The sequence below is a fragment of the Tachyglossus aculeatus genome, chromosome X1, assembly GCF_015852505.1.
Source record: "Tachyglossus aculeatus isolate mTacAcu1 chromosome X1, mTacAcu1.pri, whole genome shotgun sequence".
NCBI classification, from domain to species: domain Eukaryota; kingdom Metazoa; phylum Chordata; class Mammalia; order Monotremata; family Tachyglossidae; genus Tachyglossus; species Tachyglossus aculeatus.
In genome coordinates, this window is record NC_052101.1 from 86,859,724 (window position 1) to 86,881,457 (window position 21,734).

The following is a 21,734-nucleotide window of genomic DNA, read 5'->3' on the forward strand; positions in this document are numbered from 1 at the left end:
ACTTAGGTCCTTTGGGAAACTTTTTTGACTCAGCAGCCTGAGAGCATCATCAAAAGTTCTTGAATCTCTCATACGTAGAAGTGGGTAAAATATAGCTCTTGTTTTCTGTCTGTTGAATTGTACTCTTCCAAGTGCTTAGTACAGTGCTATGCACCCATTAGGTGCTCAGTAAATACCACTGATTGACTGTGGCAATTCTAGACCCTTCCACCTTCATCCTCACCTTCCATCCTCAACCGCTCACTCTCCACTGGTTCCTTCCCCTCTGCCTTCAAACATGCCCATGTCTCTCCCATCCTAAAAAAAACCCTCTCTTGACCCCACCTCACCTTCTAGTTATCGCCCCATCTCCCTCCTACCATTCCTTTCCAAACTCCTTGAATGAGTCGTCTACACGCGCTGCCTCGAATTCCTCAACACCAACTCTCTCCTCGACCCCCTCCAGTCTGGCTTCCGTCCCCTACATTCCACGGAAACTGCCCTCTCAAAGGTCACCAGTGACCTCCTGCTTGCCAAATCCAATGGCTCATACTCTATCCTAATCCTCCTCGACCTCTCAGCTGCCTTCGACACTGTGGACCACCCCCTTATCCTCAACACGCTATCCGACCTTGGCTTCACAGACTCCGTCCTCTCCTGGTTCTCCTCTTATCTCTCCGGTCGTTCATTCTCAGTCTCTTTTGCAGGCTCCTCCTCCCCCTCCCATCCCCTTACTGTGGGGGTTCCCCCAAGGTTCAGTTCTCGGTCCCCTTCTGTTCTCGATCTACACTCACTCCCTTGGTGACCTCATTCGCTCCCACGGCTTCAACTATCATCTCTACACTGATGACACCCAAATCTACATCTCTGCCCCTGCTCTCTCCCCCTCCCTCCAGGCTCGCATCTCCTCCTGCCTTCAGGACATCTCCATCTGGATGTCTGCCCGCCACCTAAAACTCAACATGTCCAAGACTGAACTCCTTGTCTTCCCTCCCAAACCCTGCCCTCTCCCTGACTTTCCCATCACTGTTGACGGCACTACCATCCTTCCCGTCTCACAGGCCCGCAAACTTGGTGTCATCCTCGACTCCACTCTCTCATTCACCCCTCACATCCAAGCTGTCACCAAAACCTGCCGGTCTCAGCTCCGCAACATTGCCAAGATCCGCCCTTTCCTCTCCATCCAAACCGCTACCCTGCTCGTTCAAGCTCTCATCCTATCCCGTCTGGACTACTGCATCAGCCTCCTCTCTGATCTCCTATCCTCGTGTCTCTCCCCACTTCAATCCATACTTCATGCCGCTGCCCAGATTGTCTTTGTCCAGAAACGCTCTGGGCATGTTACTCCCCTCCTCAAAATCTCCAGTGGCTACCAATCAATCCGCACATCAGGCAGAAACTCCTCACCCTCGGCTTCAAGGCTCTCCATCACCTCGCCCCCTCCTACCTCACCTCCCTTCTCTCCTTCTACAACCCAGCCCGCACCCTCCACTGCACTGCCGCTAATCTCCTCACCGTGCCTCGTTCTCGCCTGGCCCGCCATCGACCCCCGGCCCACATCATCCCCCTGGCCTGGAATGCCCTCCCTCCCCACATCCGCCAAGCTAGCTCTCTTCCTCCTTTCAAGGCCCTACTGAACGCTCACCTCCTCCAGGAGGCCTTCCCAGACTGAGCCCCCTCCTTCCTCTCCCCCTCGGCCCCCTCTCCATCCCCACCATCTTACCTCCTTCCCTTCCCCACAGCACCTGTATATATGTATATATGTTTGTACATATTTATTACTCTATTTATTCATTTATTTACTTGTACATATTTATTCTATTTATTTTATTTTGTTAATTGGTTTGGTTTTGTTCTCCTTCTCCCCCTTCTAGACTGTGAGCCCACTGTTGGGTAGGGACTGTCTATATATTGCCAACTTGTACTTCCCAAGCACTTAGTACAGTGCTCTGCACACAGTAAGCACTCAATAAATACGATTGATTGATTGATTGATTGAAGGTCTTGAAACAAAGACCTCAGGAAGAGCACATCAACAAAAGGGCAAAACAAAAGGGAGAAACAGCCTCAGGAAGAGTTGGCAATAAATGCATCAAGGGGCATTCTTTATATTCACACAGTGCAGAAGAAATTGTCAAGCAGGCATTGGTCTTATCAGCTCTGAATGCACAAACCATAAAAAAAAACCAACTCACAATCAGTAGCATCATCTTTGAACCTGAAGAACAGCTACATATATGAGAATTTATATTAAAGATTTAACTCTGAACCACTGGGAAAGAACATGTTTTAAAAACCTGCAAATGGATTTGTATGAAAAAAGATCAAGAGGCCACTGCAATATTTCACTAATAAATTGAAAAAAAAACCCTGAAAGGACATATCAAGCTCTTTCTTACCTTTGCCTACATTTAGCATCACTATATGCCCAACCTGTTGTCAATTTTCCTTCAGAAATGACAGGGTGGGTGGAAAGCTTCCTAACAGGCAAGTGTTGAATATTTGAAAAGTATAATTATGAAAAATGCAAAGCAATGAAAACCTTCTAACAGTTTACTTGAAATAAGTATGGTTGTGAAAACAGCACATAAAATAGAATGACACATCAGGGACTATTATACATAATATTCTCTGTATCATCAAACATCTTTGAAATGACAAATTGCACAGTTTTTAAACCCCAAAACGTATCATTTCCGAATTCAAAACAAAAAGATAAAGAATGCGCACTTATTTTATTTTTTCCTGAAGATACTTATCTTTGCCATTTGACCTGGTTACAGGTATGGGTTCTTGAGTTTTGAATCAAAGCACGATTCCAGAAACTAGAGTTTGATCTATGACCAGAAGCTATAGGAATAAATTACCGAAGGTCTAGTAATTGGCTTCGTACTTCTCCACATTCATTAGAAGTAATTTAGTCAGTTTCAGGCCCAAACCCAGTGTCTTTTATTCCTCCCCATGCCCATTTTTGTGACGAGTCACGAGGATGACTGTCAGAAATATGTCTCAACTGCCTCGAATTCCTCAACACCAACTCTCTCCTCGACCCCCTCCAGTCTGGCTTCCGTCCCCTTTTCCACGGAAACTGCCCTCTCAAAGGTCACCAGTGACCTCCTGCTTGCCAAATCCAGCGGCTCATACTCTATCCTAATCCTCCTCGACCTCTCAGCTGCCTTCAACACTGTGGACCACCCCCTTCTCCTCAGCATGCTACCCAACCTTGGCTTCACAGACTCTGTCCTCTCCTGGTTCTCCTCATCTCTCCGTTCGTTCATTCTCAGTCTCTTTTGCAGGCTCCTCCTCCCATCCCCTTACTGTGGGGGTTCCCCAAGGTTCAGTTCTCGGTCCCCTTCTGTTCTCAATCTACACTCACTCCCTTGGTGACCTCATTCACTCCCACGGCTTCAACTATCATCTCTACGCTGATGATACCCAAATCTACATCTCTGCCCCTGCTCTCTCCCCCTCTCTCCAGGCTCGCATCTCCTCCTGCCTTCAGGACATCTCCATCTGGATGTCTGCCCGCCACCTAAAACTCAACATGTCCAAGACTGAACTCCTTGTCTTCCCTCCCAAATCCTGCCCTCTCCCTGACTTTCCCATCACTGTTGACGGCACTACCATCCTTCCCGTCTCACAGGCCTGCAACCTTGGTGTCATCCTTGACTCCACTCTCTCGTTCACCCCTCACATCCAAGCCGTCACCAAAACCTGCCGGTCTCAGCTCTGCAACATTGCCAAGATCCGCCCTTTCCTCTCCATCCAAACCGCTACCCTGCTCGTTCAAGCTCTCATCCTATCCCGTCTGGACTACTGTATCAGCCTCCTCTCTGATCTCCCATCCTCTTGTCTCTCCCCACTTCAATCCATATTTCACGCCACTGCCCAGATTGTCTTTGTCCAGAAATGCTCTGGACACGTTACTCCCCTCCTCAAAAATCTCCAGTGGCTACCAATCAACCTACGCATCAGGCAGAAACTCCTCACCCTTGGCTTCAAGGCTCTCCATCACCTCGCCCCCTCCTACCTCACCTCCCTTCTCTCCTTCTACAGCCCACCCCACACCCTCCGCTCCTCTGCCACTAATCTCCTCACCGTGCCTCATTCTCACCTATCCCACCATCGACCCCCAGCCCACGTCATCCCCCTGGCCTAGAATGCCCTCCCTCTCCACATCCGCCAAGCTAGCTCTCTTCCTCCCTTCAAGGCCCTACTGAGTGCTCACCTCCTCCAGGAGGCCTTCCCAGACTGAGCCCCCTCCTTCCTTTCCCCCTCCTCCCCCTGCCTTACCTCCTTCCCTTCCCCACAGCACCTGTATATATGTTTGTACATATTTATTACTCTATTTATTTATTTATTTTACTTGTACATATCTATTCTATTTATTTTATTAATATGTTTGGTTTTGTTCTCTGTCTCCCCCTTCTAGACTGTGAGCCCACTGTTGGGTAGGGACCGTCTCTATATGTTGCCAACTTGTACTTCCCAAGTGCTTAGTACAGTGCTCTGCACACAGTAAGCGCTCAATAAATACGACTGATTGATTGATTGATTGAAGACAATGCTCATGCCCCAAAAGCTCTAGGCCAATGCCATTTTTCTACTTGGTGTCGTGAAATTTTCTGCTTACTCTGAAAAATAAGCCAGTGAGTGCCAAATTTAGACCCAACTCATTACAGGCAAATTTCTAGCTAGCAATTGCACACAATTCACAAGGCAGTTCTTTGGAAAACTGGTCCTGGACCTTTTGAATGTTTTGAACAGCCTACAAAGTAGTCTTTTAAGCCATTATTATTTCAAAGAATTAATGAAATAAAATTGCTTACCAAGACCTTTGTTTAGACCAAGCAACAATAAAAGAATGAAAAAGTCAAACTGTGTTTTTAAACATGATTCAGAAGGAGAAGGTTCTATTTATCATATTTCCTATGTGCACCCTGCAAAATAGAGGACTTCATAAAAACTGTTATTAATCGGTGCTTTAAAAGCTTTAAACCTGCTCTTTTCAAATAAAAATAATATCTATGGAAGTTTCCTTCCATGAAGAAATTTTTATTTGACCCAAAGTGCACATTCAAACTTTTAACATCTTGTTAGATCATGAAAAATATTTAATAAAGTCTTCTAAGACCTAAAACTTTGTTTCTACACTTTTCTACTCTGTTTCCAAATAGTTTTCAAATTCATTTCATTAAGACTTTTGCCAGAAGGGGACTCATTTCTGTCAACCAGTCCACAAAAGTGTTCTTCAAAAAATTGATGTGTAGAAAACAAAAACAAAAGCTGGGGTATTTGTGGGAGAGTTGCAAGGATGGAGAAACAATGGCCTGTGTTCTGTTCCTAAACCTGCTTGGTGTGGTCTGTGTGTAGTAAAAACCTGTGGAAAGGGAGATAAATGCACCATTCAAATAAACATAAAGCATTCTATATCTAAAGATCAGGACAACTTCCCCTTCCATTGCTTCTTCGGAGAGTTCTGGCTCTATCGAAAGCCAATGTAGGCCCAGTCTTGATGACATAGCCTTCATTCATAACATACCTGTGGGCATAAGCCTTAATATAGTTACAAGAGGTGATCTCGCCTATCTAACAGGATAATGTACAGCTAGCATGGGATTAGGCATGAGGGTTTTAATAGCGATGGTATTTATTAAGTGCTGTGTTAATTACTGGGGTAGACAGACGATCATCAGATTGTTCAGTGGAGAATCACTCCTTACTATGCACATAAGAGGAATGGCCCTGCAGGTGGCCACTAATTCTGTGCCTTTCCCAGTCTACATGCTCTGCCTTATGATGGTACAGAGGTGGAGCTGATGGAAGGAGTATGCAGATGGAGAGTCTTTGCAAGAGGCTAAAGGAGTTGCTTTAGCAGTGACTACAAAGAACACCACGTCTCAAAAAATTCCAACCAGGAGGAGGGAGAGGAGGCCAAGGGAGGGTCCCCTCCGCCCCTGCCAATTCCAAGAGGGGCGGGTACATTTTTAGCCCTTTCCGTGATGTCAAGGAAGGATCAGGCTTACCATGAGTTGTCAGGGAGGATACCCAAGAGGTCTTCCCTGACTAAACTCTCATTTCCCCTACCTGCCCTCCCCTCTGCGTCAACTCTGTACTCTGATCGGAACCCCTTAAGCACTTGATACACACCCTACTCTCAACCTCACAACCTTGCACTCTGCCATTTCCCCCACCTGTAATTTATTTTACTGTCTGTGCCCCTTCTAGACTGTACGCTTCTTGAGAGCAGAGATCATGCTTACCAGCTCTATGGTACTGCACTTGTAGACAGCTCTGCACATAGTAAGCACTAAATAAATACGATTGATCGGATCAAAAGTGACATTTGGGTGTGAGAGTGGAGCCCAAGGGAAGTGACTATTTCCCTCCTTCTAGAACTATCCTGACACTCCCCCTTTTAGACTGTGACTCCCCCTTTTAGACTGTGAGCCCACTGTTGGGTAGGGACTGTCTCTATATGTTGCCAACTTGTACTTCATCAATCGTATTTACTTCCCAAGAGCTTAGTACAGTGCTCTGCACACAGTAAGCACTCAATAAATACGATTGATGATGATGATGATTAGTTCATCTGTCATGGTCAAGAGGACCTCGTCCCAAACTGGAAGCAGAAGTTTGAACTTTAGCAGGCAGAGGAGAGCCCTTTCTTCCTCGTTCTAATAGCAACACCAGGCATTCAGAGTGTTCAGTAGCTTCATAGTGCTTCATCAATATTTGCTAATTAACCCAATAGGAACATTCCTACGAGGCAAGCAAAATCCCCATCTCACAGTTGATAAATGAGCTACGGAGCCGAGGGGAAAAATGACTCATTCAACGTCACGTTGCAAGTCAGTGCAGACGAGGCACCAGAACTCGGTTAATATCCACTTACTGGGAGAAAAGTGGAATTAACAAAACAACAGACGAAAAGGAGCTTCGGCATATTACCTATAAGCTGTAAAAGACACAAACACATTATCTGGCCCATGAAATTTTAAATTTTCATTTCCTTTTTTTTTAATTTACCAGGTTCTAAGATCATTTCATGCTGAAATGATTTCTTCAAGATGATGTTATTTCATAATGAAATTACTGAGCTAATGTCCACACTAGGACCTTCTGAGTAACTTTCCCATGCACATTTCATTCTCGGAACCTAGAGAGTGAAAGAGTGGGGTGGATTAGCATTAGTGGTGATGCTGTATTTTATAGAGCTTTTTGTCTGAGGGCATCAAATCATTTTGTAGACACTACCTTACTGATCTTCAAAACATTTTTTATGAGTAGAAGTGTTTCCTTCAATTAGAAGATACACTATTCATTCAAACGCATATATTGAGTGCTTACTATGTGTGGAGCACTGTAGTAAGTGCTTGGCAAAGTAAAATTCAACAATAAAAGGACACATTCCCTGCCCACAATGAGCTTATAGTCTAGAGGGGTAAGTCAGACATCGATACAAATAAATAAATTACAGATATACACATAAGCGTTTTGGGGCTGAGAGGGGGGAAAGAACAAAGGGAGCAAGTCAGGATGATGCAGAAGGGAGTGGGAGAAGGCCTCTTGGAGGAGATGTGCCTTCAATAAGGCTTTTAAGTGGGGGAGAGTAATTGTCTGTCAGATTTGAGGAGGGTGGGCATTCCAGACCACAGGCAGGACATGGGCAAGGAGCCAGTGGCGAGACAGGAGAGTTGAGGCACAGTGAGAAGGTTAGCACTAGGGGACTAGCCACACAATATCTGTAATTTATATATTGATATTAATGTTGGTCTGTCCCTCTAGACTGTAAGCTCACTGAGGGCGGAGAATGTTTCTGTTTATTGTTATATTGTACTCGCCCAAGCACTCAGTACAGTGTTCTGCACACAATAAGTGCTCAATAAATGCAATTGAATGAATGAATTGAATGAATGAACACTTAGATCCATTGAAATTCCATCATTTTCATAAATGGGCAATCAGAAAACTTCTGCTGTTCTATCCACTCATTTAATCAAAATACCATACAGATCTCATTGGAAGATGAATAAAACAACTTGCTTGACTGTGAAATATGGGGTTTAGGTAGCTAATTGCCTTTTGCAAATTTGCAGCTTAATTGCATAACCTTAGAATAGCAATTCCTTCATTGCAAGTCCTGCAGATATTCACTCTACAATGCTAACTCAGGCGATTACCAGATAGAACAGGATAAAATTACCTTCCGGCATTGTGGGGCTAGTAGGTTCTATTCTAGGGTTGCTAGAGAAATGTAGTATAGCTGAAGAGAATATGCCAAATGATATACATGAGGGGTATGTATATGGGGATAATGTAGCACACTGTGTCCCTGTATCAAGCAGGCTATTACAAATGGAATAAGATACCGAACCATGGTCTTCCTTAGGGAAGTAGCATGGACTAGTGGTTAGAACACGGGCCTGGGAGTCAGAAGGACCTATATTCTAGTCCCAGTTCTGCCAGTTGCCTACTGTGTGACCTTGGGCAAGCCTCCTCATTTCTCTGTGCCTTAGTCACCTCATCTGTAAAAGGGGGATGAAGACTGTGAGCCCCATGTGGGACATGGACTGTGTCCAACCTGATTAGCTTCTATCTACCCCAGCACTTAGTACAGTGCCTAGCACATTGTATGCACTTAAATACCATTTTTTAAAAGTGAGCGTTAAATCCCACCTACCTTTCAGAAATTGGGTCAAAGAAAGAGTTTGGTTCCTCTGTAATACCTGTGAAGTGGAGGCTGAGACATCATTAACCCATTTTTTCATCATAAGCCTGAAAATTTGGATTGGGGTACAGTTCTCCAAAGCACCAAGAATTCTGGGTAACTGACTGTGCTGCACATATTAAGACTCAGCTACAATTGGTAAATGCCTGTTGGACCCCTGAGGTCTCCATCCAACACATAATGGGCACGTTCAACCCCTGCTCTCAGGCCTTACGTTCTAATCAGGAGAAAACTCTCCAAGGCAAGCACAAACAAAAACAAGCAAATCTTTCTGGCCTATAATCTTCCTTAATAGATTGAATGGAAAAGGACTCTGCAAACATCTTCACCAAATAACAGGGTGGCTGTCCATAGCAGCATGGTGTAGTGGATAGAGCATGGGCCTGGGAGTCAGAAGGTCATGGGTTCTATTCCCGGCTCTGCCACTTATCTGCTGTGCGGCCTTGGACAAGTCACTTCACTTCTCTGTGCCTCAGTTACCTCATCTGTAAAATGGGGATTGAGACTGTGAGCCCCACGTGGGGCAGGGACAGTGTCCAGCCTGATTTGCTTGTATCCACCCCAGCGTTTAGTACAGTGCCTGCTGCAGAGTAAGTGCTTAAATACCATAATTATTATTATTTTTATTATTTATGGGTAATCCTTCAGGGAACCCTTCACAGCAATCCCCCCATCTTCCCAATGTAGTACTGGAGGAGAAGAGGCCAGTTAGCCCCTGCTTTCTCTCCATTCAAAGCTCCACCTATGACAGCATTTACATGAAAACATAAGATGCAGGCCCCCTTGACACCACGTTCCTTGAAAGAAGCAATGCATCACATTGAAGATGGATCTTTTGCTTCATTAACTCCAGGCTAGAATAAGACAGAAATGATTTCTGCTTCATATGAAACCCATTCTACTTACCAGAAGGGAATTCTTGCTGATACTGATATTTACAGAGACTGTTCTCATTTTCCCCTCTTCCTTTTGCCCTCCTTCAGTTTCTATCCTCTCTCCTCACCCTGCTTTAGAGCCAGAACCAGGTCTTTTTTATAGTAACTACCTCATAAGCAGATTAAATAAAGGTTAAGTATATTAATCAGGAGAAAGGAGGAAGGCAAAAGAAGAGGCTGTTGGAGAAATAATGGGGGTGCATATCATCTTTGTTTCTTGTTTCCCCGTGCTCATTGCTCAACCAATTCAATATGAGGAGATCATCATGTGGACCACAAGGGAAAAAAGACTAAAAAATGTGACGTACCCAGCACTTTCCAAATGCTGGGAGTTCCCATTTCCCATATACTTCCTTCGGTATCTTCCTGCTGTGGAGTCTTACAATCTACAATAGTTGCTCTTTTTTCCCATTTTTCAATATCATATTTCATCTCTGCTTCATTGCAGAAGGGAAATATTTCTGGCTACAATAAATGTCACTATGGTTTATACACTAGCTCAGCTTTTATTCAGAGCATTTAAAGACTATAAAAGCCTATTTATTATCTTGTGTATATATTTTTGGCTTTGGTGAGTATGATCCTAAAGTATAAGGACCCGATGGGCCATAGAAGGTGGTTGAGCACAAAAAGCTAAAGGAAAGAAGCTGGGAAAATACTCAGGCCAGTGCAATTTGAAACAATATAGAAAGAGGAGAAAGTACACATTCTCCCTTTAAAATTAGCATGTGAACTACAAACACTTAATTTAATCGGTGGACTGTGGAATCATCTTGCTTGAAATCCTCAGGAGTTTTGTAGGAGTTCACCGACAGCAACTTAAAACTGTAATCAGATCCTTTCAAAGCTTCTTTCTCCTTCTAGGTTGGTTTTAGATGGTGAGATTGGCTGAGTCCTCTAAAAAATGACTTTGTCCCCACCAACGCTCCTATTCAGACTACCACTGGAGCATTCAACACAGTATTAATAAAGTTACCTTGACTTGGCCCTTTCTGTGCATGGTTAAACAAACAAAATCCCAAGACAAGCAAAGTAAACCTTCTCCTGTATTCCTAGAGTGGTTGAAGACTCTTACCCCCTGCTAGATGGGAAAGGGATTTTCACTTGTCTTACAGTAAAAACTACACCTTTTACAGTTGAAAACTTGCCATCAACAGCATTACCTTGAAACCTGAAGGAATCCTTGTGTAAGTACCTGACCATATCAGAATTGGAGGGTCCTTGTCTGATCTTTTCCCCATCACCACCATAGAAAAGCAGGGCTGCATCTTGGTCCAGACTCATTCAACCTGTTCTACTCAGCCATGCTTAAGGATGCAACAAGTAACTTGGAGGTTTGGGTCACAATACAATTTCAATCCCCAGGGGAACATTTTCCATTTAATAGGTTAAGAACATCATCCCAAATCCTTAAATCACTCATTCAGAAACTTCTATGTACTGATGACTCTGCTCTAGAGAACACACAGTTGACTAGGAACCACTATGCATGATCGGCAAAGTAGTGACTGACAATCACCCTGAAGAAGATGAAGGTTATGTAGCAGGCAGCACCTGACAACCCTTACACACAACCAAGATTCTCCACTGGCTACAGGAATTGACTGAAGTCACTTAATTCTTCTACCTAGGCAACACATACTTTGATGATGAAAGGATAGTCAAAGAAGCCAATGTATTCTTGGGGCGATTGACAGACAAATGGCAATGAAAATATGGCAACAATCTGTAAAACAAACTGAAGATTTAGTTTGAGACTGAGCCCCCTCCTTCCTCTCCCCCTTGTCCCCTCTCCATCCCCCCGTCTTACCTCCTTCCCTTCCCCACAGCACCTGTATATATGTATATATGTTTGTACATATTTATTACTCTATTTATTTATTTATTTAACTTGTACATATCCTATTTATTTTATTTTGTTAATATGTTTAGTTTTGTTCTCTGTCTCCCCCTTCTAGACTGTGAGCCCACTGTTGGGTAGGGACTGTCTCTATATGTTGCTAACTTGTACTTCCCAAGCGCTTAGTACAGTGCTCTGCACACAGTAAGTGCTCAATAAATATGATTGATTGATTGATTGATTCATAGTCCTGAAGTGCAATCAGCCCCCTAGCATTGAAGCAATGTATGTTGCATTACACCTTCTTTGGGCAACCCACATAAGGGGAACAGATCAATCAATCAATCAATCATATTTATTGAGCGCTTACTGTGTGCAGAGCAGTGTACTAAGCACTTGGGAAGTACAAGCTGGCAACATATAGAGACAGTCCCTACCCAACAGTGGGCTCACAGTCTAGAAGGGGGAGACAGAACAAAACCAAACATACTAACAAAATAAAATAAATAGAATAGATAGGTACAAGTAAAATAAATAGAGTAATAAATATGTACAAACATATATACAGGTGCTGTGGGGAAGGGAAGGAGGTAAGATGGGGGGATGGAGAGGGGGACGAGGGGGAGAGGAAGGAAGGGGCTCAGTCTGGGAAGGCCACAGATCACAGCAGAGTACCCATAAAGCTGCTCTTGGGAGAGCAAAAATTGGGAAACCATAAGTACAGTGAACAGAAAAACCATTTTAAAGGTTTTAAGCAAAACCTAAAACAATGCTGAGACAGAATTAGAGAACAGACCAGCCTGGCTTACAGCAATTAGAAATTGGGTAATTCTGTTAGAACACAAGACAGTGAGGGAGAAGCCAAAATAGCACCATACACTGTGGGCTTTAAATGTGACAGTTCAGCAAAGGGCAAACTTTACACAGGGGAGACACTGCTCTCTTGCAGCTGTCTTATCAGATATACTTGCACACAGTAATAAAACCTGTCAGTAGTATCATCTTCAAACTAGGACATATACATATTATATGTATATAGAAATAGCTATAGATACATATATGTATATACACACACACACACACACATATGTATGTGTGTATCAATAGATACACAGATTAAGTAAAAAAGAAAACAAATACTGCAGTGGGTAGGGGAAAATCATAACATTTAAGTCTATGGGTAAACATACCAAAGGCACAACAGTTTCAAATTTTCAGTGAATGACTGAATGATGTTTTATATCTGTAAATAATGGCTGATATATATGTTTTGAGGAGCAGCATGACCTGATGGAAAGACCATGGGCCAAGGAGTCAGAGGACCCAGGTTCTAATCTTGGCTCTGATGATTGCCTGCTGTGTGACCTTGGGCAAGTCACTTCATTTCTCCTCACCTCGGTTTCCTCATGTAAAATGGGGATTAAATTTTATTCCCTCCTAGACTGTGAGCCCCAAATGGAACAGGGACTGGGTCTGACTTCATCAACTTGTACTCATTCAATCGTATTTATTAAGCCCATACTGTGTGCAGAGTACTGTACTAAGCACTTGTACCTACCCCAGTGCTCAGAACAGTGCTTGACACATACAAAGTGCTTAAGAAATACCATGATAGTAATAACATAAAAAGGTGTGGGTTTGGCATGTGAATCGCGTGGGTTTATGCTCAGCTGAAATATATGTTAATGGCATATCTATTCTAATGCTTATGGGAGGTACACATGAGTAGTGAAGAATAGGGAACATTTTCCCACTGCCTTGTGTAAATCCATGGAAGAGGCTCTCCTCCATGTTATCTGTACAACCTTGAAGACATTTTATGTGGGTTTTCATTTTGCTAATATCTGGTAATGATGTTCCATGTTCTATCCAAATAACCCTTTTTATTGGATAGCCAAGATTTGATTGAATTGTCAAGATTTCATGGATGGCAAAAAGCCACAAGATGCCCATTCCAAAAATTAATGCAGACTCTTAAGGCTTGAAAAAGTTCCATCTGCAAATGGACACCATTAAATTTAAACTTGGGAGCAAAAATTGAAGAGTTGATGTTTTCTGAAAAGCCTGCAGCAACTGGGCACCATTTTAGTCCCTTTGCATTCATTGAACTACAACTGACTACCTAGGACCGCCTACTAATTTTAACACTCTCCACCCATCCCCACACAGTATATATTATGGATAAGGTACTAGACAATATTTGATGAGGACCTATTAATTTCATGAAGACCCCCTCCCAGCCCACAGCCATCTTAGACTAATTTTCTGCTGCTACCTCTGAAGATTTTTGATAAAATCTGGTCCATAGCTGGATCACCTGATTTCATTTCTGATAGCAGAAAGAAAGGTGCATAAGCCCTGCCCAAAATGATGAAAACTAACAGAGGTGGAGGGGATTTATTTAGGAATAACAATGCAACTCCTGAAAGTCTAAATAATCCAGGCAATTAATAGGACCCCAAACCCACTCTTTGCCCCTAAAATGGATCTGTTTCTGTTGTCATCCAAGCCAAGATGGTGAAGTTTTGTCTAGTTTCTTTTGAGGCCTAATTCTTCTCATCCATATGTACCAGATTCAGCCTAAAATAACTGTGCTCTATCTTCTAGATAATGTCACTCTTCCAAAAAGAGTTTTCCATTCAATAAGATGTAAATCTTACACCACATCAAAAGAGAAATGAAAAGGTAACCAGGCAGAAAGCTAAATTTGAGAATGGAATGGCAAACGTAGGCCTACTAATTTTGGAATCACTTGTCTCAAATTTATCTCAGAACTAGTGTAAAGAATTACAGTTGAAGTTTGCCAATATGTAGGTTGAGAATCCTGAATTTATTTTTTCTGTTTCCAAAAGAGACTGCAGCCTGTAGTTTGAAAGGCTCTCAAATTAGTGTTCCATATCAAATAAGTAAAACTCATATTTTGCCCACATTGATTCTGCTCACTGATTAAGGGTTCTACAAAATGTCCTTTAAAAAGCCCAATCTGTAATTAGATGGCATGAATAGAAAGAAAATAGCACATTTTAATTTATATTGCTAAAGTTGATAAAGACAATTCAAACTGATTATTCAGTTTATGGATCTCTTGCCTCTCCTCCTTCTCTGCCCCGCTACTTGCTTATCTATCAATCAATTAATCGTATTCATTGAGCACTTACTGTGTGCAGAGCACTGTACTAAGCACTTGGGAGAGCACACTATAACAGAGTTGGTAGATATACACTTATTTGCAACTCCATTATATGGTCTTCAGGTTCAGGAAAGGAAGGAAAGGGTCTTCGTAGTGACAGGACTAGGGATTGTAGTCTGTAAACTCATTGTGAGCAGGGAATGTGTCTATTTATTGTTATATTGAACTCTCCCAAGTGCTTAGTACAGTGCTCTGCACACAGTAAGAGCTCAATAAATGTGATTGACTGGCTAGGGAGAGCATGAGTCATTGATAGTCATAGAAAATTCAAGACACCAAGCCGTGGCAATAGTGTGTTGTGACAATGTGAGCCCGTCGTGGGCAGGGATTGTCTCTTTTGCCTAATTGTACTTCCCAAGTGCTTAGTACAGTGCTCTGCACACAGTAAGCACTCAATGAATGAGTGAACCTCAGGTATGCTGGCTCTCCAGAAAGCCCTTGTGTCTCCGTACAATCAGTTTAGGCCTGGGTCAGACCTCTCAAGGAAACACCCTGAACTTGTCCTACCTGGTCCAGACCCACACCATAGTCTCTGGGGTTGCACCTGAAGGTTGGAAGCTCCTTAAGGACAGAGATCACACTTTCTAACACTTGTACTTTCCCCAAGCGCTTAGGACAGTGCTCTGCACCCAGTCGGTGCTCAAAAATGCTATTGATTGATTTATTGGCAGCAACATTCTTACAGCATGGGCATCCACTAACAGCCCGGAGCCCTCGTATCATTACCTTTTGGCAGGAAGGGCTGAGGCCAGCAGTTCCTCCTCACACTTAGCTCAATCCCCCTCTCTGACCCTGATGGATACCGGGAGTCCTCAGTAGACATACACAATCCCTAATTTGAGATTAGGGTGCCTTAATGAGTCTTAAAACAATCATTCAAATACCCACTCCTGTGTCTCAGACAATCCCCAGCAAGTCAGCACAATCCCAATTACCCTGCAGCTGCTGATGGTCCAGGTGGGCCAGTAGCAGCTTGAACAGATGGTGTAGAAACTATCTCTCATCTTCCTCCAGTGCTGCTGATTCAGGGATCCCTGATGTAGAAACTCTTCTCTAGGCAGGGCTAGTCAGGAATCTGTGACCAAGAACTCTCCTCCATTGGCCCTGGTCCAGAGCGGTCAATGTGGGGATATTCCACCAGGTGATGGGGGTCCTTAGGACCCATGCTGGTCCTTGGGGATTCATTCAATCATATTTATTGTGTGCTTACTGTGTATAAAGCACTGTACTAAGCGCTTGGGAGAGTACAAGATAACAGAAAGACACAATGAGCCCCAGGTGAGAATGACCCTTGGGCTAGTCTGAACGTTACCCCTTTCACAAGGGTCCCTACCCAACAGTGTCTTAGCAAGCACAGCACTGAGCTGATAAAGATGATCGGAAGTTTGGAAATTCACCAGAAAGGTGGAAATAGAAGCTTAACTCCAAAGCCTCAGCCTGTAGTCGGAGAATTTTGCTGCACAGGGCTGGCAAGAATGATATTGCAGATCGGGAACACCTAGTTAGGAAAGAGTCCCTGGATATTCAATGACCAGAGATATTTTTCATGGATCCACACAAACCACTGAGACTTCAAAAACTTGGTTCCTCTTTGCTGGGAAGTACACTGAATCATTGCCATTAGCCACATTGCTCCAGAAAAAAAAAGAAAAGAAAAAGCAAGAACTTGTTTGGTTTTTTGCAGGTCACTACACACAGTCATTCCCATAGACAGTGTCTTTTCTTAACAGCAGGAAAACAGATTAACCCTGCTATAGTGTTGCCCTTTGTTCCAGATTGCTTTCAACTGGAAGAAAAGTGACTAGAATTTATTGTATGAAATACAGAGCTGCAGAAATTTTTATCACTTGCTCCTGAAAAGCTTGGGGCTAATACTAGGAAGATAATGTATATCAAGGCAACTCTGTGCATTTGGTTAGGCATAGTTATGTTCCGTGATGATTCGTATAGCATAGACTGGACAGGGGAGAGGCTGGAAGTAGGGAGACCAGAAAGAAGGCTCATATAGTAGTGAAGCTGCTATATGATCAGAGTTTACATTTAGCATGGTGCAAAACTTTGACTTTCTTCAGATTTCTAGTCAGTCCACGGCACTGTGCCAAATCTGCAAAGCAATTTCCCTCTCTCATCCTCGACTCATCTCTCTCATTCAACCCACATCTTCAATCTGTCACCAAATTCTGTTGGTTCTACCTTCACAACATGGCTAACATCCATCTTTTCCTCTCCTTCCGAACTGCTACTATGCTGATCCAAGCACTCATATCCCGCCTTGACTACTGCATCAGTCTCCTTGCTGACCTCCCTGCCTCCAGTCTCTCCCAACTCCAGTTCTTACTTCACTCTGCTGCCCTGATCATTTTTCTAAAAAATGCTCAGGTCACATCTTCCCACTCCTCAAGAACCTCCAATGGCTGCCCATTCACCTCCACATCAAACAGAATCTCCTTACCATAGGCTTGAAAGCACTCAATCAGCTTGCCCCCTCCTATTTTACCTCACTGATTTCCTACTACAACCCAACCCGCAGACTTTGCCCCTCCAATACCAGCCTACTCACAGTACCACGATCTCATCTATCTCACCACCAACCCCTTGCCCACATCCTCCCTCTGGCCTGAAACTCCTTCCTCCTTCATATACACCAAACCATCACTTTCCCCACCTTCAAAGCTTTATTAAAATCACACCTCCTCCAAGAAGCCTTCCCCAACTAAACCCTCATTTTCCCTATACCCTTCCCTCCCTTCTGTGTCACCTATGCACTTGGATCTTTACCCTCTAATCACTTGATATTCACCCCGCCCCCCACAACACTTATGTATATATTCATAGTTTACTTGTTCATATTAATTTGTCTCCTCTTCTAGACTGTAAGCTCCTCATGGGCAGGGAACTTATCTGCCAACTCAACTGAATTGTAATGATAATACTAATAATATAAATATTAATTGTGGCATTTGATAAACACTTACTATATGTCATGTGCTGTTCTAAGCACTGGGGTAGATATGAGATAATCCTATTGGTCACAGTCCCTGCCCCACATGGGGCTCAGTGTAAGTAGGAGGGAGAACAGGGATTGAATTCCCACTTTACAGATGAGGAAACTGAGGTACACAAAAGTTAAGGGACTTGTCTAAGGTCCCATAGCAGGCAAGTGAATGAGACAGGATTAGAACCCAGGTCCTCTGACTCCAAAGCCCATGCTCTTTCCACTAAGCCTAGGTGCTCATTCATTCATTCATATTTATTGAGCACTCACTGTGTGCACAGCACTGTACTAAGCACTTGGAAAGTACAATTCAAGCTACTTTTTAAAGAGTTTACTACAGTGCTCTGAACACAGTAAGTGCTCAGTAAATATCATTGATTGATAATGATTCTCATGTCTTCTTGTGTTTGTCCCTCAAGGGCACAGTCACATGCATCTGACTTTCGATGATGCTCATAGCCCCACTGAGTTTGAAGGGTCTTGCAGCAAATTGGAAGCATATTCTGACCCCCGCTTCCAGATTCCCTCATTGCTTCTACAAGCACGTAGTATAAGATAGTTGGAATAATAATGATAATAATCATGGTATTTAAGTGCTTACTATGTGCCAAGCCCTGTTCTAAGCGCTGGGAGAGATACAAGGTAATCAGGTCATCCTACATGGGGCTCATAGTCTTCATCCTCAATTTACAGATGAGGTCACTGAGGCACAGAGAAGTTAAGTGGCTTGCCCAAGATCATACAACACACAAGTGGCAGAGCCAGGATTAGAACCCACGTCCTCTGACCCCAAGTCCGGGCTCTTGCCACTAAGTCACGCTGTTTCTCCAAAAGGCCTGGACCTGCCACACAACCCTGCTTCTCTCTGACAGTGACAGGAAAAAGGTCAGACAGGGAACCTTCAACTCTAATTTAACCGACCATACCACTGTGGAGTAAACTAAGGACTTTGGTGAATTAGCAATTTCCACAACTCTCTCACTCTCTCTCTTGCTCTCTCTGTTAAAGGTGTCAAATATTTTTCTAACAATAAGAAAGGCCTTGATGTTGTTCTTTGCGCTTTTCCTGTAACCGTTGTACTTCAAAGGTCATAGCTGCTTTTGATGATCCAACAGGATAGCCCTCACATATTGGTAAGGGAGAAAGGCCCCCAAACCCTAGAACTTCTAGAAGCTTCTAGAAGTTAATCACTCACCTGGTCAGATGGAGCTCAGTCTATTACAAGAGAGAAATTGAGCAAGAAGGAGGGAGCTCAGAAAGTGGGGAGGAATCCCAGATCCACGGGAAGAGAAGGGTCAGGTTAGGTGTCCAAAGGTCTAGTACATAGGAAGCTAGAGGTGCTGTTTTATGTCTGAGTGGAACATATGTGGGAAGCTGATGTTCAGAATAAAGAGGTATCAAATAAATTGATTGTACAATCGATCACACATGTACATATTGATGCTGAAGGAGGGTATAAATAAATAATTAAGTAAATACTGGATTACCTGTTTCTATCCCAAGAGGTGGCTGAGTAAACTCTGTGTGTGTAACCTACAAATTTGGAGAACCGTCATCGAAGGGAGGGAGTGGGGCATTTGCCATTTTTTCCATATCTCAGCAGCCAGCCCTTAGCATATGTGAACTGAACCCCAGGTGCTTCTTACATTTTCTGGGGGTCCCAGATCCAATAATAGCAATAATAATTGTGGAATTTGTTAAGCACTTACTATGTGCCAGGCTCTGTACTAAGTGCTGGGATTGATACAAGTTAATCAGGTTGGGCATGGTCCTTGTCCCCCACGAGGCTCACAATCTTAATCCCCATTTTATAGATTAGGTGACTGAGGCACAGAGAAGTGAAGTAACTTGCCCAAGGTCACACCGCAGACAAGTGGCAGAGCAGTGATTTGAAGCCCTGACGTTCCGACTCCCGGGTCCATGCTCTAGCCACTAGGCCATGCTGCTTTTCTCATCACAGGATGGAGGCAACAAGGATGCACTAGCCTGGCATCTCCAAAAGAGTAACTATCCCTATTGTAAACTGTCTTGGATGCTAGGACCCTGGTGCTAGAAACCGGGAGTCTCTATGGCTGCCAGACTCAGAGCACACACAGTCATCACATCCAGCTCTTTCAGCAGTTCCATTAGCATCAAGTGTGAGGACTGGGTTGTAGTGGGAGAGGAATGAGAGGACTGACTGAATACTCCGAAACCGATGGCGAGCCTTGAAGCGTTTATTGCGTGCCTACTGTGTGCCAAGCACTGTACTAGGTGCTTGGGAGAATACAATTGAGTTGGTAGACATGATCTCTGCCCACAAGGGAAGCAGCATGGCAAGCACTTAGTACAGTGCTCTGCACATAGTAAGTGCTCAATAAATACGATTGAATGAATAATGGGAAGAGCGCAGGCCTGGGAGTTAAGGAGCTGGGTTCTAATTCCAGCTCCGCTACTCGCCTCCTGCATGAACTTGGGCAAGTCACAACACTTCTCTGTGCTTCAACTCCTCATCTGTAAAATCTGTGAAAACACAGCCTGCACACTTCGCTCCTTCAATGCCAAGCTACTCATGGTACCTCAATCTCGACTAGCTCATCGCTGACCGCTTGCCCACTCCCTGCCTCTGGCCTGGAACAGCCTCTTTCTTATCTGACAGACAATTACTCTCCCCCTCTTCAAAGCCAGGATTAGAAGCCAGGTCCTTCTGACTCCCAGGCCTGGGTTCTGTCTACTAGAAGAAGAAGAGAAGCAGCGTGGCTCAGTGGAAGGAGCCTGGGCTTTGGAGTCAGGTCAAGGGCTCAAATTCCGGCCCCACCAATTATCAGCTGTGTGACTTTGGGCAAGTCACTTAACTTCTCTGGGCCTCAGTGACCTCATCTGTAAAATGGGGATTGAGACTGTGAGCCCCACGTGGGACAACCTGATCACCTTGTAACCTCCCCAGCGCTTAGAACAGTGCTTTGCACATAGTAAATGCTTAATAAATGCCAATATTATTATTCTTATTCAAAGGCTTATTGAAGGCACGTCTCCAAGAGGCCTTCCCTGACTAAGCCCTCATTTCCTTTTCTCTCGTTCCCTTTACTCACACTCTCATTCAGCTCCACAGCACTCATGTACCTATCCATAATTAATTTATCTATATTAATATCGGTCTCCCCCCCTAGACTGTAAGCTCTTTGTGGACAGGGAATGGATCTACCAACTCTGTTATACTGTGTTACTGTACTCTCCCAAGCACTTAGTACAGTACTCTGCACAGGGTAAGGACTCAATCAATATGAGTGAGTGAAAATAGGGATCAAATACCTCTTCTCCCTCCCAGTTCAACTGGGAGCCCTTTGTGTGGCAGGTACAGTGTCTGACCTGATTATTGTGTACTGACCCCAGCGCTTAGTATAGTGTCTGGCCCACATTAAGTGCTTAACCAATACCATTATTAATTAATTAGGAATTATTATCCTAAAAATCACCAATCTCTGTTGGAAGTACATGGGGAATACTAGTCCTAGCCCTATACCCTGGAACCCTGAGAGCATGTTAAGATGCAGTTTCCACTAAGACCCAAGCTAAGTGGGGAATCTTTCCTCCTACGGCCTCACTGAGGAGCCCCATTGGGCTCCCTGGGTGCATGGAAGCAAAACTGCGGTTACCCTAACACGACAAAGATGTTGCAGACCTCTTGAAGCCACCCTGCTATAGAACAGTCTCCGCCTCGCTGTCACACCTTTGGGGAACTTAAAAGCTGAAGTACTTCAAGTACACACAGCTCTGCCAAAGCTTCTGTGTCCAGTGCATATTTCAACACTTCCTCTGACGGTCCTTCTAGTTTTATAGACATATATCAGAGAAATTCTGTAAAACTCTGGGCCTATTTGGTGTACTGTATTTTCTTCCTTATGCTAGCCCCCAAACATGCAAACAAAACATCTTTCCTGAGGGTAATTCCTTGTAAAATAGTTATTTCCCTGGGCTTGTCAAAAAAGAACATGTGGCCTAGCACAGTGCTCATTGCCATGAGCCTGGTAGATTCTCATAAAGGCCACTCTGCTAATGCTAATGCTTGCAATTTGCTCACTGCT

General features: G+C 43.8%; 1 long non-coding RNA gene across 2 annotated transcripts in view; it reads right to left on the reverse strand.

Annotated features, from left to right (window-relative positions):
- LOC119950213 overlaps positions 1 to 21,734 on the reverse strand; it is an 81,626-nt gene that overhangs the window by 46,870 nt on the left and 13,022 nt on the right. The window lies entirely within an intron of this gene.